Source organism: Leucoraja erinacea, chromosome 17 (genome assembly GCF_028641065.1).
Source record: "Leucoraja erinacea ecotype New England chromosome 17, Leri_hhj_1, whole genome shotgun sequence".
Classification (NCBI taxonomy): Eukaryota; Metazoa; Chordata; class Chondrichthyes; order Rajiformes; family Rajidae; genus Leucoraja; species Leucoraja erinaceus.
Window position 1 is genome coordinate 26938293 of NC_073393.1, and position 17947 is coordinate 26956239.

General features: G+C 39.9%; 1 protein-coding gene across 6 annotated transcripts in view; it reads right to left on the minus strand.

The window, feature by feature from the left end:
- Nucleotides 1-17947, minus strand: part of wwox (WW domain containing oxidoreductase) — a 977325-nt gene that overhangs the window by 698734 nt on the left and 260644 nt on the right. The gene's annotated exons all lie outside the window — the stretch shown is intronic.

The window sequence follows — 17947 nt, forward strand, 5'->3', positions numbered from 1 at the left end:
ACAGAGGAAGTTGTTTAACTCAGGGCTGTAGAAAATGTCCAGCGGTTTGGGAGATGCTAATGCAGAGAGAAAAATTAAGCCAGTATCATAGATGGGGGGGGTAATTGTAGCAGAAATGAACAGTGCTGATACAGACAGAAAAATGAGTGCCCTGACAGTGCATAATTCCTTGCTGATTCCAGAAGGCTGCAATATACCCATACAGAAGGTGAGCTGCTGTTCCTCAAACTTACGTCAAAAGTCCAGAGTTTTTCATTATCGTAGGTATCGAGATGAAATAATTAAATTCTTATTTGTAGCTGCACAACAGGTTTGTAAACACAGTACTCAATAGATAATATAATAAACAAATTGGAAGTCTGCGTGGAAATTGAACAAAGGAATAAAGGATACCCAATGCATGCACAAGATTTTCCTCTGCATTATCCATTTTGTAAGGGAGAAACCAATGGTGCAATGATGCTTTTATTGCCACATGTGCACACAGTGAAATTATGTTCTTACACTCGAACTACTGAAGATCATTCATTAGTTTCACACTAGGGTTACAAAAGTATACATCACAAACCAGAGAGTCTTTTTTATGGAGCTAGAATGGTTCGTACCTGTCAGCAATAGCTTTTGTGGGATACAGTGTAGGGAGCAGTTTGTTCCAACATTTCAATTTCTCTTCATTTTGTTCAACAACAAACAGTGACAAGTATGACTCTATCTTCCAGCAGCAATGCTTCATTTAAACAAGAAATGCATTTGCTGTACAAACATGAAATAAAAATGTAAATTTGTGCCATCATGCTTCAAATAGTAATGTATCTTTATTTTTCAAGTATGTCTATGAAATGGACATATTTACTGCTCACTCACTCCTTTAAATATAACTTCATACAAAATTGATACAGCTTCTCTGAATAACCTAATAAGTTTATATCATTTAAAAGTCATGCTTCCCATATGCTACACGTCAATTTCACTACACTGTACTGCATATTTCATCAGCTACTGCGAATTAGCTTTTATTTTAAATCATAATTAAAAAATGTACATCTTATACTTTTTTAATGGAAAGTTAAAATCAAGTAAAAATGTCAGCACATGACACTAGTTTAAAACAAACATGCCTTGTGGATTAGAATGATTATACACTCAAAATTTATTGGTCACCATTAAATAATGCAACTTCACCCAAATATACTTTATTTTAAAACTGGCAGTTTAATGGTTATCAGACTAGTCTTCCTATAGCTGGTTTACTTTTAACTGTAGCAAGGTCATTAGTGCACCAAGGAAAGAGAAAATAGTAAATGACATATACCGTGCAAATTCATTTCTATACATAATTTATACATACTTTTTAAAAATCTATTGATTTTTCTGCATAACATATTACAAAATCAAATACATGCTGATACAAGCTTACATACAAAGAGGAAAGTGAACAATTCCAAATTGAAACCCAGAGGCAGAGAATTTTTAATGCTTTTGTTCATAAAATAACATTGAAAAATTACAGCGCAGTTCTATTTCACGATACTTGCAAGAGATCAGAGGATTACTGAATGAAGATAGTGGGTAGTGTGGCCCTAAAGGGTAAGTGGGGGCATTAAAAGTGTGAGAGTTAAGTTGCAGTTCGTGTAGACCACGAAGCTGGAGGGAGTCGAGTACAGAAGAAGAATGAATAATGATTTTGTATCTACATGGGCAGTGTAGAGTACAGTCATCATCTTCTGCCAAGCTTCAGGCACAAAAATTATTCATCCATATTGGTCTACGAGTCCTCAATTGTAAAGTGGCAGGAAGAATCTGTACTACGTCAGCCTCCAGGTCTATATTTTCCATCTTCATTTATCTGCCTACCTTTAAATATTTTAAGATAATTAGGAAATACATCCTAGCCAAAGGAATTATGTGCAATATATTAGGAGGTGGGGAGGGAGGGAATACATGAAGAACACCGTAGATTTGTAAAGGATAAGGTCATATTTTTGAGGGAAAAAAAAGGCCTGCGATGGACATTGTTCAAAAGGACTGACTAAAATCACTTTGTAAAGTACAGCAAAAGAAATTGGTCCTGACGTTTTGAGTTCATAAAATTAAGGCCGTGGTTACATTAACGCAAAGATGGATGGAAGAAAGTCAGGATTATACAGTACAGATGTGGCTCAGATAAGCACAGACAACTAGAGTGATACTTCAGGACTTGCTGTTGCGACCAGAGTTTTCTACATATAGAATGTCACTGATATATTTCATACTTTACTGATTGTGATACATTTTACACTATGCCTACTTCTGTTATACTAAGGTATCAGTCACAGCCTGTGACTGCATTATGCATTAAACACATTTCAGGAAAATAGCACGACAATTTCAACATTTCTTCCTTACTCGCTGAAAACAAGGGAATAGTCACATGAGAACACTATGTTAAAATCCTACTCCACTCATTTTTACCCATGCACATAGCAACATCTCATCATTGATCTCAGCTTTAAAATCTGGGGACCTCTTCTGTCACAATTTTGAAATACCACGTTTGTTGGACAGTTGGCAGTTGTATAAGGAGATTCCCATTTGGCATTTAGGATTGGGTAAAAATGCACACCTTGTCAGTGACAGTCACATCAAGAAAATAAATTATTAAATTTACACAAGGCACAGTGATAGTGGTAGATTTGCTGCCTATACACACCAGTGTCCTGGGTTCGACCCTGACTATAGATGCTGCCTGTACAGAGGTTGTACATTCTCCCTGTGACCTACGTGGGTTTTCTCTGGGAGCTCCCACACTCCAAACATGTACAGGTCAGTAGGCTAATTGGCTTCTGTAAACTGTCCCTAGTGTGTCTAGGATAATGTTAAATGTGCGGGTATCGCTGGTTGGCGCGGACTCAGTGGGCCAAAGGGTCTGTTCCCACACTGTATCTCACTGTATCTTAAACTAATGTAAATATATCCTGTATAATTAGAAGCAACATTAAGTACTTTGTGTTCATCTATTACTGGGACAGATTCTTCACCTCGCTGTAATCAAAAATCTAAAGAAGCCATGGACGTTTGGGAAAGAAAGAGCATGAGGTTATTTGAGAAATCACATACATGCTCTGGAGCTGCCTAGGTGGGTGTAAGAAAGAAGGGAAATAAGTAGGATAAGGTCACTCAGCCCCTCAAGCCTGGCCCTCCGTTCAACATAGCTGATCAATGATGGCTCCAACACCTCTTCTGCACCAGTTTTCCTGGTCCAGATAAAGGCGCCTAAACCAAAACATCAACTGTCAATTTCACACGCCCGATGCTGACTGCCTTGCTGAGTTCCTCCGGTAGATTGTTTGTTGCCCCACAGCCCTCACTTCTTTGATCTTTCAACTATTTGTGCCCCCTTGTTCATGACATTCCCAATAGTAGAAACATCTATCCTTTCAAGCCCCATTGGAATGTTTGAACAAGCTCATCCCTCATTCTTCTAAACTTTTTCTAAGCTAATTTCTTCTTTAAACTTCTTCTAAATACCAAGGAATATAAACATAAACTCTCTAACCTCACTTAATCGGACAACCCTCTCATCCCAGGAATAAACCTGAAGACTCTCCTTCGGAATCGGACATAAGGAATTGAGTGTTAAGGATGAGGTGGTGGGTGATGTTTAAGAGTCAAATGGGTAATTAAAAGGGGAACCATTATTGGCGTGTCGGGTGTTTACAAGGGAAATGGTTAGTCGGGAAGCAAAATGAAAGGAGATACAACATAATTCAAAGAGTTAGAAGCCTGGATCATAGAGTTGAAGATTAATTCTGCACAAAAACAGACCCTTGGTCCCAACTTGCCCATGGTGACAAATTGCCCCATCTACACTTGTCTCACCTGCCTGTGTTTGGCCGGTATGCCTGCAAACCTAACCTATCCATGCACCTGGACAAATGTTTTTTAAATATCATGATTGTTCCTGTCTCAACTACCTCCTCCAGCAGCCCATTCCATATACCCGCCACTCTCTGTGTGAAAAACATTCCCCACGGATTCCTATTAAAACTTTCCCCTCTCACTTTAAACCTATTGTGGACAAAGAGAGTGGGAAGGGAGTTTCAGATTCCTTAGAAACTAATTAAATCTGCAGAATGATAGCAAAGAAGGTGTATGGCCATAAAGAATAACATTTGAAATGAAAAGGAAAACAGAAAGATGCTGGGAATAAGGAAAGAAAAGCTGCACCCACAAAGACAACAGATACTGTACAACCAAGCATGCACTATTATTTGATTTAAAATGCACAACAGCAAGGGACATTGCCATAAATCCTTCTATTGGATTGATAATTTATTAAAGCCAATAGAAAGTCAAGTGGGATTTATATCAGAAGGAAATGAAAGTAAAGAGGTTATCTTGTTGAAAGGTGTGTTTGACCACAACATATGTATGATGGAACTAGTTATAGGATCTCATTAATAAAAGTAACACAGGTCATTCTTTAAAACTGAATGGCAAAATTACATAAAGGTCTGAATTTAGGGGAATAGATAGAACAAAAGGCTACATTTTCCTGGACTGAAGAAAGGGGGAGGGCTTTAACTAAACTGATCAAGCAAAAAAATTGGAGACACAGGAATTGCAGATGCTGGAATCTTGAGCAAAACACAGAGTGCTGGAGCAACTAGGTAGGTCAGGCAGCATCTGTGGAAGGATTAGATAGGTGACATTTCAGGTTGTTTCAGATTGAGACCCTTCTTCCAGTCTGAAGAAGGATCCCGACTGGAACTTCAGTTCAGTTTAGTTTATTGTCTTGTGAACCGAGGTACAGTGAAAACCTTTTGTTGCATGCTAACCAGTCAGCAGAAAGACAAAGCATGATTACAATCGAGCCATTTACAGGAAACATCCTTATCCATTCCTTCCACAGATGCTGACTGATCCACTGAGTTACTCCATCACTCCATGTTTTGCACAAACAATAAACTTTTACAGATAAACTTAGGACAAATAGAATACTCATCAGTAATGAGGGATGCACAAAGGATTAAAGAAGAAAACGGAAAGTTTTGCCACGACAATAAATTAAGTGCAAGCTTTAATTCTATTCTAATTAATTATTGATAGTTCTAAAGAATGCGAGGAAAATCAGGAATATGTGAAATGTAAAATCGGCTCCTGAAAGGAACATAATTCGTTGCCGCTACCAGAATATATAATTCCTATCTCTCCGATATTTTCTATGTTGCTATATGTTATAGTTGAATTATTATTTAACATGAGACTAGTGGAACTCTTTTAGGTGCCAACTATGTAAACCGTAATCCATTCTATGAACAACCTAGTTTTATGTTATAAGAAGGCTTTAAGCAGGACAAAAAAAGAAAACTTGAAAGGGGACTAGTCTGGTAGAGAGTAGAAAAACGTGAAGTGTGTATATAAAAAATAAAAAAAAGGAAGAGAGAAAGTGGAAAGTAGAAATAGAAGAGAAGGCCCCTTAAAAGAGAATTTTTCAAATCTGGATTCGGAGATGTAGATGTATCCGCGTCATGAACTGAAATCAGCAATCCTTACGGTGCTGCTCAAAGATTCCAAAAAGTCGATGAAACCAAAGAAAGAATTGGTCAATTTATCTATTAGTCAAGCCAAATTTCTTCAAGGCGTGCTATGTCCATCATATTCCTAAGTCCAAAGAAGTATCATTTCTTTCCAATTATTAACCCACATTTTGATCTTTAAAATTGGTATCTTCTCCTATTATTCCAAATATAATCATTTGGGTTCTATTCTTGACTTTTAAAGCTTTCCTAAATATATCAAATATAATAAACTTTATTCAACTTTGTACATCCTACAAATGAATGCGTTATATTAGCGTTTTGAAACAAACATTTATCGCAGGAGAGACGTTTAAAAATTTATTCAACAGTTAGTCTCATATGTCTATGTAATAATTTGAATTGAATTAAATTATGTCTTGCAGGAACAGTTATGTGTATTCATCAAATCCTTTTCCCATCTATCCTTCGAGATCTTTATCATTAGCTCATGTTCCCAATCTTCCCTTAATGCTTCTGTTGAGGGTGATTCTCTATTTAATATATATTATAGTTGAATTATTATTTAACATGAGACTAGCCACTCTTTGTAAAAGGGACTAGTTAATTGAATGCTTTGTCTAATCCTTGACTAGTCTTCATGATAGAATCCTGGCAAACATGAAAAAGTGAGATACTTCCTATTAAATATTAGAGACATGTTCAACTAACCATCTGCTAAAGTCGAAACAAAAAAAAGGAAAACATCAAGCCAAAATAATGCAAGTCCAAAGAGTCAAACACAAAAAGCTTTACTACATAAGTTTTATTTTCCTGAGAACAAATAAACTCACTGTCTACATAATAGTCTTCGTAACGTGAGGAATTTAACTAATCACAGTCTCACACAATCCAGGCAAACTGTAATTCCCTTTTGTATGTGGGCAAACACGGTGTTCTATGCCTAATCCCCTGCGACTTAGGAAACCTGAAAAAAACCCAAGGTTTCCGTGAAAACCCGGAGGTTCCGGCACACTCCTAATGGTGGAAAGTGTTTTATGTTCCTGCGAATTATTAAAAAAAAAAAAAAACGGCCTCGAATAAAAATAGGTTGCCGTTTTGTCAAAGCCAGTGGAGTGGGGTTGCTATTTACTTACAGGCAGTCGAAGGCCATCTCCTTCGCTGACCGGCCATTTTAATTGGCTCATTGGAGTTTTCAGCAAAGATCCTATTGGATCTTTGATCAGTAGATGCAGCTCACGCTTCAGTCGAGGCTTTCCAGGCAAGTGACCAAAACCTCTGGTGACTCATGGAAACCTTGGGTGGGGCGCAAGGTCACCAGAGGTTTCCGTTCAGGTTTCCTAAGTGGGACAGGGGCACAACAGTGCTGGAGACCCAGGTTCAATCCTAACTGCGGGTGCTGCCTGTATGAAGTTTGTATGTTCTCCTTGTGACCGTGTGGGGTTTTCCCTGGGCGCTCCGATTTCCTCCCACACTACAAAGACGTACAGGTTTGTAGGTTAATTGGCTTCAGTAAAAATTGTCCCTAGCGTGTAGGATAATGCTAAGTGTACGGGGATGGCTGCTCGGCACGGGCCGAGGTGCCTGTTTCCATGCTGCATTACTAAAAAATACATGGTTTTAAGGAATTCAATCACAATATAATATATATTTATAAAATTGCATTTACTTTTCAAAAAAGCTGTGCACGAGTTGAATCAGTTCCCCTTGTAATTTCTTCTGCTCTGCTCACCTTATAAAGCGTCATTGAGTTATGGGAAAGGTGCTTATTTGACAGCTGGCAACAGGCATATGCCAGCTAATTAGTTCACGGTGCCAGCCAAAGCAAAAAACTTAGCTGGGATTAGCTGCCAAAGGACTGCTGGCACCGCGCAGAAACTGCCGCCTAAGTAGCAGCTGCATCAGGGTTCACCACGTTACATTATGGCATGGCACAGGGGAACAACACAAGCGGGTGTCCTTCCGCATTCCTACCGAGGTGAAGACTATATTGGAAGGACATTACAAGAGATGTTCATCATTGCCATACTGTTCCCCATCTATTCCATCTTCCAGGAAGCAATGCAGGTGAAAAAGCAGAACACGTATCGCAAGGTTAAGCAATGAAAAATTGTTTTATGTTGTATAGATAGATATTGCATAAAATAAAAATGTTTCCAATATCTGTATAGTTCATGTGAAATATATACCCAATACTAAAATGAAAATAAGTTTACACTTTATATTTTGGATAAAATGGTTCCAAATCTATTTTAACAATGAAACTTTAAAAGCATAAGATAGCATCTCATATTCAAACACAATTTTGTATCAATGCTATTTCAGTCACACTGTACAGTAAAGGAGATTGAACTGTGTGTTGCAGTTCCTTTATTTCCTTCTTGTTAGGGGTTAAGCAACTTAGAGAAGTATCAGTAGTCACTTATTGATAATACCCCATCATATTGTGCTTAGTCAGCAATATACACCCAAAACTATTTTAGGAGATGGGAGAGAACAGTAGTTTCCTCTCTTCCCTCTGCACAAGCTCTACAAGAACAAGAGAGCAGGTACACGGTTTGTCACATCTCTCCAATTCACGTATTCAATTACAAAGCACAATCGCGCAAATTTTTTTTTTGCTCAGAGTTAAAAAGTCAACTGCCATCCACTATTTAAATTTTGTTGGCATTAATTAGTCAATTGTAATTGATCAATTGTGTTTAGAAAATTGTATTAAGAAAAATAATAGATCACTGGAAGTGATTGTGAGGCAGCAATCTTAACAATGGTTCAGATGATACTGTGAACTGAAGGTGGAATCTGTGTAGTTGCAATTGTCACCTCGAAATTAATGGCAAAATTAATTTTGAATATTCAACATAAATTGTCTGAATGTGGTTCAATTTGTTTGACCACATTCACAGTCATCAAGAGCCACTCTGTTGTCATTGAAACACAAGGATATCAATAACGTATCTGAAGTGGCTTAGGTTTTGGTTTTGACTACATTTCAGCCCCACGCTCCTGATCTTTGGTCAATCGGTACCAAAGGGTGGTGGAGGTAGAAGGTCGTCTTTGGGGGGGTGGGGGGGCACGGATACGGGGGATATCCCGGTTGGTTTGCTCTCCAGGGCCAGGCCAAGATGGACATTCGAGGGTTCTGCCCGAGTCAACTGCCTTCCTTTCTTCTGGTCCTACGTCCGTGCATGCGTGTCCGTGGAGAGGGAGGACACGGTGTCTATGGGGACGTTGAGGCCTCCATGAACGCTGATCGCCACAGGGCATCACGAGTGCATCGTGGATATGGATGATAATGTTGTCATTTGACGACTGATGTTTGCAAACTGCAGGGCAGTTTTGATCTTTGCAATACTTTGTAACTGCGATTATGCCATAAAAGCACTTTGTTAAGGAAATAAAGGACATCAATACTTAACAATCAGTTATAATGTCAAACACACCAAATTTATTGAATAACAGAGAGGAAGTGAAACACCTAGTGGACTGGTGCGGTAACAACAACTTAGAACTAAACGTCGACAAAACCAAGGAGATGATTGTCGACTTCAGGAGGTCACAGCCCAAACACACACCCCTCAATATCAGTGGCACCACGGTGGAGAGAGTGGAGAACTTAAAGTTCCTTGGAGTGCAAATCACAGACAGCCTCACCTGGTCCAGGAACAACACTGGGATTGTCAAACGTGCCCATCAGCGACTGCACTACCTGAGGAAACTCAAACAGGCCTCACTCCCCACCAACATCCTCAGGACTTTCTGCAGGGGCATGGTGGAATCTGTGCTCACGAACTGTGTGGTACTCCAACTGCAACTGCTCAGACAGGCTCTGCAGAGGGTAGTGAGGGTAGTGAGGGGAGCAGAGAGGATCATTGGCGTCTCCCTACCCGCTGTACAAGAATTGTTTCCACTGCCTGAAAAAAGCACTGAGCATAGCAAAGGACACACTGCACCCCCTCCACACACACCTGGATCTCCTGCCATCAGGCAAGAGGTACCGCAGCATCAAAGCACGGACAACCAGACTGCTAAATTCGCCGAACACCTCCGCTCAGTCCGCAATAACCTACCTGAACTCCCGGTGGCTCAGCACTTCAACTCCCCCTCCCATTCCCAATCCGACCTCTCTGTCCTGGGTCTCCTCCATTGCCAGAGTGAGCAACACCGGAAATTGGAGGAACAGCACCTCATATTCCGCCTGGGTTGCTTGCGTCCGGTTGGCATGAACGTTGAATTCTCCCAATTTTGCTAGCTCGTGCTGTCTCCTCCCCTTCCTTAACCCTCGAGCTGTCTCCTCCGATCCCCCCGCCCTCGGGCTCCTCCTCCTCCCTTTTTCCTTCCTTCTCCCCCCCACCCCCCATCAGTCTGAAGAAGGGTTTCGGCCCGAAACGTCACCTATTTCCTTCGCTCCATAGATGCTGCTGCATCCGCTGAGTTTCTCCAGCATTTTTGTGTACCTTCGATCTTCCAGCATCTGCAGTTCCTTATTGAATGCTAAATAGCTTCCTTTCCACAGGCTGTGAGGCTGCTAAATAGTCACTCCACCTGATTCTGATGCATTTTTTGCACTGACAATTTAATAACAACTCTGGCTCTAGAATGCAATAAATTGCATTCTATTCTATTCTATTCTATGACTGTTTTTACTTGTATTTTAATGTTGCTGTTTTTTACCTGCACTTTTTATCTTCGTATTGTTTTTATCAGGGATTGGATTGTTTTTATTTATGTGTGAATGTTTAAGTGTTATGTGCTCTGGTATTCCCTGGGAAACGTCTTCTCATTTTGCACTGTACGCTTTTGCAAGATGACAATAAAGATTGATTGATTGATTGATTGATTGATTGAATAATAAGCTGTGATAAACTATGAAGCAATAATAACATCAGTATACATTTCAAAACAGTAGTTTCACAAAGAACTATTCAAGCATTACAAATGATATGTCATAACATACAAATGTTATCTAGTTTTAACTACACTGGTCTAAATGTATATATTTGTCACAGATGTTTGAGGCAAAAAAATGCTAATTGCTATTCAATAACAGAATATAAATTAATAATCTTTAATCCTTCAACATAAATTGGTGCAAGCTATACATTCCAATTACTGTTTACTGATGACCCGAGATCAAAATAAAAATACTCAAAAATATTCACCATGTATGTCAAAAATGAACACTGTAATCATTTCAATGCAGTAATTGAACCTAGGTTCCTGTAGCAATTGTGACAAACCTTTCAGGTTTAACTTTGGCAATGTAATACATTATCTGAAACTTTCATTTAGTTATTGAAGGTGTTAAATCACTCCTGAGAATTCTTTAGCCTCCAACGGCTTGAAATGATGCCATGGGCTACAAGTGTTGCAAGGTTTGTGCATCTGTCTGAAATTTACTTTCCCTGTATTTTTAAGCAAACATTAACTTGCTTAAAATAAATGTGCTATCACTTATGTTAAAACAGCAATATGAGAATTTTTTAAATATTCATACATCACAATCCCATTTTATAATGTAAAAAAAGGCATATTGTTGCAGCAGGCAGATGCTGCAACATAAATCTGTATGTTACACAATCTTGGTTATCACATTAAATACACCTTTGCATAATTTTAGTATAGTTTAGAGATACAGTGCGGAAACAGGCCCTTCAGCCCACTGAGTTCGCGCCGGCCAGTGATCCCCACACATTAACACTATCCTACGCACACTACGGACAACTTACACATACACCAAGACATTTAACCTACAGAGCTGTATGTCTTTGGAGTGTGGGAGGAAACCGAAGATCTCAAAGATGCAGTCACGGGGGAAACGTACAAACGCTGTACAGAAAGCACCTATAGGCGGGATCATACCCGGGTCTCCAGCGCTGCAAGCGGTGTAATGGGCCTGTCCCACACGCGACTTTTTAGGCGACTACAGGAGACTATGAGGTCGCGAAAAGGTCGCCACATGATCGCCGGAGGTTGCCGGGGTGTCGCCTGCATGGTGGTGAGGAGTTCCCGCATTCTCGTACCTAGTCGCGGTTTCATTCTGTTCGCCGCTAATTTTTCAACACGTGGAGAGTAGCGAGAATTCTCGTGACATAGGTGCAGTGGTAGTAGGTTGCCAGGAGGTCGTAGGTTGTCACAGGTGTTGTAGGTTGTTGCCGGTGCTGATCGGTGAATTTCATTGGCTCATTGGGGAATAAAAACATAAACAGTAGTTTTCAGAACCTAGGATAACCGACCTGTAATGTTAATGTCCGCCGAGCTTCACAGCCGTGTATCTCTGGCTTCTTAAAAGTTGTCTCCACTCCTTCTCCCCCATTCTCCACCCCGCCCCCCCCCCCCTCTTTTAAAGGACTTACGTGACCCTTCCCGTACACTTTGCTTTCACCGTCTTAATTACAGCGCCAACCTTCCTGTTCATCGTGGTGTGTGTCTGTATCACATTGGCTTTGCACCGTGTGAATTTCTCACTCAGACACGCTCCCCCCGCTTGCCCTGTCCCCCCGCCTGCATAACTGGCTGGTGAAGGAAGTGATGTGTATATGTGTGTGTGTGTTCCACACTGACAGTCACCATTCCAGTCGCCGATTTTTCAGCGAACTGCTACGACTTGACAGTCGCTGGCAATTGCCTGAAAAATCGCCTAAGTGGGACAAGCCCATAAGGCAGCAACTCTACCGCTGCACCGTCGTGCCGCCATGTAAGTATTTGTTGACCCATAATAAAAATCAACAAATCAAAACTATACATTCTTTTTTGTTGAACATTTGCATGCTAATATTCCCACAAAGCAGCTTTCGATACTTCAACTGTATAAAACATGTGCGTGAAAATAGTCAATAAAACTTCAGGCAAAAATCAATTAAAATAATTCCAGATAGTTCATTTTGTGCAATTACTAATTATTTGTTCCGTTTATGTCGGATCTATTTTACAAAAATATAAATTGTCACAAGGAAATTGCTGTTCCTGTAAAGGACTAGCAATCAAAATGAAAATCTTTGGCTACATAGATAGCTTTTAAATCATTACAGAAGAATTGATTTGTCAACATTTACACCAAACTAAATTAATCCTGATCTCAACCAACAAGAACATAAATATGAGCAAAATGAAAAGTTGTTGCACTCCTAGTCCCAGCAAAATGTTTAAATCAAATGTTCTATTTGGTTACCAGTGTATTCTAGAACACTGAATCCCAATTTTTTGTTTCAAAAAGCATGAAACGGGGCTGGTGGGCGAAATAGGAAGCTAAGGTGATCTTGTATTATTTCAAACAAACCTTATAAATGGTCTTGATTCTGAATGGCTGAGTAAGCCACGGTAAGGCTAATAAACGGTCACTCCAACTACATTTCCATGAAAAACATTAGGTGACAAAGACCCTTACAGCCATCTAAAGAACTTGAAATATATTAATCAAACTGACAAACTAAGACGACCGAGTTTGACCTTTTCTGATCTCATTACTTCTCTATTACCCTTTTGAAAAACATCCCCACAGTGAGATCACTAATTGAAGATTTTGTGTGTAAAATCAAGGTTTTCCATCACGAGTGCAACATTGATACATTTGTCATCACGGTAATTAACTTTCTTTTCACCAAAGACAACGAGACTAATGGACTATCACCAACACAAGTAAATATCTTCCAATTAATTGCCCTTGTTGAATAATTGTGCAATTGATAAACACCTCACCCTTCCTCTTTAATTTAATTCAGTACTCTAAATGCTGTTTCATGCTTTCTAAGTAAATGGTTAAAGATTTTCACTGCAAATGGTACTGTTTAGTGATACAAGACAATAAGGGTTAAAATTCTGGATTAATGGTCCAGAATATTAAAGGATAATCACAGCAAGTTTAATATGCATGCCATTATTAGTATGTAAATCATCCATATATTCATGGTAAGGTGGAGATACCTTGCACAAACAAAAATGTTGTAAATTGCAACAGTTTATACAGATCCACTATTAACCTCATGAAAATGGTTTATTTTATCTAGTATTTCCAGCAATTAATGACACAAAAATCCTTTACAAGTAAAATAATTCTATCATAGGAAGGAATGCAAGCTAGATATCCTGTTCTCCAAATTCCATGTTATGTGCATTATCCAGGTTAACCTTGTTTTGCATGTAATTTAATGTCAGGCCGACCATGAATAAAATAAGCGTTGTAATCATATTTGGTAACAAGGTTATGCAAGAAAAGGAATTCACTTTAACTTGCAAATAAAAGTTAAGTTGGCCCAAGCCACTAGATTTGACCATCACCCTCTGCTTATTTTAAGAAAGAAAACTAGATTCAGTAACATAGATTTTTTGGAGTGTTTAACTTTAAATATTTCTCACTAACATTATTGAGGAACCTTTATCAAATGGAGCGGAATGGACCCAAATGAGTAGATGATAATCAAACCTCTCAATTCAGTTGTTTGCTGCTTCCTTACAGATATCAATAGCCTATCAATTTTTATTAATACAATTTTTGCCTTATTATAAAATAATATAGCACAGGATAATATTTAAATCAATCATCTCATCAAAACAGAAACCAATCTGTAATAAGAACTAAAAAAAAGTGAAACACATGAGTCACAGAGCATTGGTGGAATGAGAAACAAAGTTGAAGAAGGGTCCTGATCTGAAATGTCACCAATCCACATAGTCCAAAGTCTTAAGAAGGGTCCTGACCTGATTCCTATATAAGAATCTGATAAACCTATTCATGTTTTCAAAGGATGTGCCCTGCCCTGTTGAATTACTCCAGCACTTTGTCTTTTTTTTGTTGTAAACCAGCACCTGCAGTTCCTTGGTTCAACAAAGTTGATGGTTCAGGTTTATCAGATAAATGCTGCCTGATCCTCTGAGCATTTCCAGCATTTCCAGTTTTTAATCAGAATGTTTTCTTTATCTAAGATTACTTCCAAATGAATATCATGGTAGATTTATTCCAATAGACCAGTGAAAGAAATGTCATACAGTAGCTTTATTTTTTATGACACATTAATTTAGTTCACAAATAATGGAAGATGGGATTTATTTTCTGTTTATCATGAAAAGGCAAAGATCTCAATTCACTGAATAAAGCAAAATGGCAAGAACTTTCCAAAATAATTATTGTGGAAGCATAAGCGAAGAGATAAATAGTGTGCTCTCCATTTATCAACGCTGCATGCAAATCAAGAAATAATATAGTGCCCCACAGTATTAAAACCTATATGTTAAAAGCTGCATGTCGATGTTCACAGAATTATTCAAAATTGTATCTAAAATCACAACACTGCAGATGCTGGAAATCAGAAATAAAAAGTACTGGGCATGTCAGATACTGTAGCATCTGTGGAGACATAAACAGGGCTTCCATTTCAAATGGATGATCTATCATTAGAACTGGGAAGTTATAAATGAGATTATCTCTGTAAAGGGCCTGTCCCACTTGGCTGTCTTTCACGCGCCATTTACGCGACCTGCTAGCGTGTGGGTAGTGTGTGGCTAGCGTGTGGGTAGCATGTGGGTAGCGTGTGGGTGTGGGTAGCGCGGGACGGGCGCATGGAGTGGTGTGGAGGAGTGTGGAGTGGCGTGGAGGAGTGTGGACTTTGTCCTGCACGAAATCTTCGCGCTCCACCGGCCTGTAGCGTAGCTGACAGCCAAAGTGGGACAGGCCCAAGACCCTGGGCGCGACGCAACGTCTCACCTCCAACAGCAGCAGGCAAACGATCATCAAACTCAGCCTGGGACTCACGGCCGTTGCAGATCCGGATCCCCACTCCTAATCCCAAGAAAATTGAAGATAGACACAAAATGCAGGAGTAACTCAGTGGGACCAGCAGCATCTCTGGAGAGAAGGAATGGATGACATTTCGGGTCAAGACCCTTCTTTCAGACTGAAGAAGAGTCTCGACCCGAAACATCATCCATTCCTTCTCTCCAGAGATGCTGCCGGTCCCGCTGAGTTTCTCCTGCATTTTGTGTCCATCTTCAAATGATGTCACACACTCCAGACGGCTGTGCGGGTGCATGATGATGCGCGCGACCGTCACTACCGGCCTGTCGCCTATGTGACGGTCCAAGTGGGACAGGCCCTTAAGGCTGAAAAAGAGGGGAGGGGTAGGGAGGATAAAACAAAAGGTCTGTGACTGGGTGGATCGTTGAAGAGATTGTTTTATCCTCCCTACCTGGTGGCGCTGTTGCTGAAAGATGATGGCAAAGGGTTTGCCTGATGGCGATGTAAGTAGGAGACAACAAACATGAAATATCAGAAGACGAGAGAGAGGAAACAAAGTGGGAGACACAGGTTGGAATGTTTGTCTCCCAAAGGATATACCACCTTTCCCCATATTCCTGTAAGACAAGCACTTTTTTCCCCAATGAAGCCACAAACTACCTGCACTTTTATTTTCCAATTTATGCTTACAATTTGGGGGCTCTATACATAGATTAGCACAACAGCTCTCTTTATTCCACAGATGATCCTCTGCCTCCAGGTGCCTGTCACGTGAACTCTCCACCCCACTCTGAGCTCTAAGCCTTCGACTTCCTACATTCCAATGAAACTCAACCCCACGTCATCTTCCAACCCAACGCATTGCAACCATCAAATTACAAAACCTCAGATGATCAGCCTTTACAACGTTCCATGTTCGTTTCAAGCATGGATTATTTTCTTCTCTTCCATCTGTTGGTGCTTCAGATTTTATGTATCGCCTCGTAAGCTCCAGATATGCTTCATTTGCCCCCTCACCTGGCCCCAGCAATTGTACCATTCATTCTCTTCCGGTCCCCATATTTTCATAAATATTCTTTTCTGTTCGCTCACTTTTGATGCACTTCAAATAAGCTTCGTTTAGTTTATATCTTATTATAGTGTACCGTTCCCTCAGCACTGTGAATATTCAACCTGTCTACATGTCCAGTAGGAGATAGCCTGTAATAAACCCAATTTGTGCGTAAATTAGATCTATTAGCATATTTTATTAAAATATCATCCCTAAAGGCATAACAATTATATTATCCAAATTCAAGAAAGATAAGCATTTAAAGTTTTGAGTTGTTGGGGAAAGTCTAATTAGGCTTGCTTTACATATGCAAATTAATTTAATTATAATTTATTAATAACTTATCCGTAACAATACAGTGAGTAATAATTTTTACATGACTCGATCTTGGTGATTTATTTCAAAATGCCAAATATTTATGCCAGCTTGGTCTTCATAAGATAGCACATTATATTGCAAATGGATACAAAGTGCTGGAGTAACTCAGCAGGTCAGGCAGCACCCCCAAAGAACATGGGTAGGTGCTGTTTTGGCTCGGCACCCTTCTTCAGACTGCAGTTGCTGTTCCTTGTCTCTAAATTATATTGCAAACCGACTGCTTCAAAAGAAGCAGATTTCGATACCGAGTAGAAGGAATGGACAAAGAAAGGTATGGTCAAACGGCCAAGTGCTGAATTGAAAAAAAGGAGAGCACTGCAAAAAAACATTTCACATTAGAATTCCAGTACTGTTTTATTTTTGGCTGATGACAACATTACCGTTTGTGAAATGGAGAGCTGGCTGGAGGTTAGTTGAGAGGGAAGGGACATTGGGCAGAAAAGTGGCTCTGTTGATGTAGTAAAACAGAGCGCTAAAACTGAGGACATTGCCACCAGACCACGGTGCAGCAGGAAATAAATGCATTGGGTTATGCGTTGGGTTGGATGATAAGGTATTGTTATGTTCCATTGGAATGTGGGAAGTCAAAAGCTTGCATAAGTGACAATCCTACTTGACCTCATCCTCACTAATCTGTGGCAGATGCATCTCTCTCTGATAGCATTGGTTGATAATGCCCACTGCACAGTGACCTGTCTTCATACCTGGGACATCCTCCATTATGTTGGATCACGCTACAGAAGTGCTATCGTCTCTCAACAAATTGAGCAGCATTAGAGGTGCACTTTAGCGCAATCCATAATCATGGCTTAGCATGTTCTTTCTCAACCAGTAATATAAAGGACTATCCAGATTTTTTGTGCAGTGTAGAAGGACATGCTGGTGGTGCATCTACCAATATTAACGTATCGGCACAGTAAAGCTGAAATGCAAGAACATCTGCATGCTAAACAGATAAGATTGAAACACTGCAGTCCTACCACATATGGCCACAGGCAATAGTGAGTAAATACTATGTGACTGTAAAGATTTTACTTTAGAGATGGAGCATGGAAACAGGCCCTTTAACCCGCCGAGTCCGTGCTGGCCAGCAATCACCTCATACCACTGCGCTACCCTACACACTAGGGACGATTTACAATTTTTTTTGCCTAAGCCAATTAACCAGTATGTCTTTGGAGTGTGGGACGAAACCAGAGCACACAAAGAAAATCCATGCGGTCACAGGGAGAATGTGTATACTCCGTACAGACAGCAGCCCCAGTCAGG